The 1,884-nt window shown below is 42.7% G+C and overlaps 1 long non-coding RNA gene across 1 annotated transcript in view; it reads left to right on the top strand.

Annotated features, from left to right (window-relative positions):
• Positions 1–1,096, top strand: part of LOC102372947 — a 5,456-nt gene extending 4,360 nt beyond the window's left edge. The window contains exon 3 of the long non-coding RNA XR_325543.2: positions 775–1,096. This is a non-coding gene — a long non-coding RNA (uncharacterized LOC102372947). The remainder of the gene's footprint in view (positions 1–774) is intronic.
• The last annotated feature ends 788 nt before the right edge of the window (positions 1,097–1,884 follow it).

The following is a 1,884-nucleotide window of genomic DNA, read 5'->3' on the forward strand; positions in this document are numbered from 1 at the left end:
TTTACTGCCTTTTTATACCCTTAGTCCAGCATCTTCAAAGCATCCTTTTAGTTGTGTAAATCAAGACAGAATCCCAAGCAGTAACTGGCCGGAAAAATCTGCTCATCACTGGTTATCAGAATTTTTTAATTTGAATGAGTTACCTCTTTCAGTAACAAGAGGTGATCCAGTTTGAAACATATCAAGAAACTGATTAACAGCCAGGAAAAACACACTAAAGGAGGAGGAGACATCTATTACGTATGGAGAATGTCTCTTCCTGCACATAAACATGAGTTAGTCACAAAAGAAATACTTACCATACTAATTAATCAAGGATAGACAGTTCATATGGATATACACTAGACACCTAGGAGTGTGCTTGAAATCATTCTGACTTCAGCAAGATAAGATGGAAGAGATAAGTCATTATTCTTTCTTAGATGGCCTAGCCATAAAATCACATCCTCTTGAAATATGCAGTTAGCATTATTATTCTGCATTTTCACTTTTGTGAGTAGGGCCAAGCTTAGCATGAGTTTCAGAGTCATCAAACTGTCTGTGTGTGAAAAGGAAGGAGCATGAAGCGAGCCTGCAAAAGATGAGGCTTCAAGGAAAGCTGGTGGAGTGTTCTTCCCATTAGATAGACGTGATTCTTGTCAATCGTAAAACCGTTTTACTCCCTGGAGTCCACAGTGGGAAGCCGCCACAATTTCAGTGGCTTTAAGATGAGCTAGTGGCCACCAGCCAGAGGTGGTTAAGATAGGGCTGACTCCTCTTCTCCTCTTTTTCCAGACTCTTCAGGCATTTTCCCTAACGTCCCTTTGGACTCCAGAGGAATTTCGGTCAGCAGAACACAATGGCTGCAGATGGACCCTGGCCTTCAGTACTCTTACACCACCAAAAAGCAGCACTGGAAGCTTCTTCATGAATGCAAGTGGCCAGAGCCTGGTCTCTTATCCTGTCCCAGAGCTGTGGTCGCTCCAGCAGTGCCCTGATTTTTTTTCCAACTCGGAAGGAAGAGCATCTCATTGACTCATCCATGCTACTTCCCTAAGTCACCTCCTAACTACGCAGCAGTTTCTCACCTCAGCCTTGAACCTGTTTATCCCTTGAGAAACACAACTCATAACCATAAGTCTTCAGACTTTGCATTCAGACCTGTCCCAGAGCTGTGGTCGCTCCAGCAGTGCCCTGATTTTTTTTCCAACTCGGAAGGAAGAGCATCTCATTGACTCATCCATGCTACTTCCCTAAGTCACCTCCTAACTACGCAGCAGTTTCTCACCTCAGCCTTGAACCTGTTTATCCCTTGAGAAACACAACTCATAACCATAAGTCTTCAGACTTTGCATTCAGATCTGGTTCCTTTTTTCGCCCCCTGGTGTGAGATGAAGCCAACACAGATCTCTGTTTAAGGGGGAAAATTTCTGAGTTAACAGTATTTTAATTCATTCATGTTTGCAACAGCACTTGGAAGATTTAAAGTGCAGTACTAGTACTCCATGTTACTATCTATGCTTAGGGTCCAGTAAGTATTCAACTCGTAATGAACTGTGGGCTGCCCAGGAATTTACGCGAAACTAATAACCTGCTTGAAAACCTGTTTAATCGAGGCTAATTAGTCTGTGTATGAAAACATCAGTTGTATGTCTAATAAGATAGCATTGTAAGACATAATGAAATATGTGTGAGGTTTTGTGAGGATGTTCCACACTGTTCCGATGAATGGTGATGATTTGGAGATGTTAGGAAGTGATCTGATTGTGAAGGCGTTTCCTTTTCCAGATAGCAGCTGCACAGTCCCCGGGCCCATTTCTATGTTGTCCCCACCTTGTAGTGTTACCAGATTTGTCCATCACCTTGGGGTGTGCTCATTTATTAGGGACACATTTCTAGGGTCTT

Source organism: Alligator sinensis, unplaced genomic scaffold, assembly GCF_000455745.1.
Source record: "Alligator sinensis unplaced genomic scaffold, ASM45574v1 scaffold1564_1, whole genome shotgun sequence".
Classification (NCBI taxonomy): domain Eukaryota; kingdom Metazoa; phylum Chordata; order Crocodylia; family Alligatoridae; genus Alligator; species Alligator sinensis.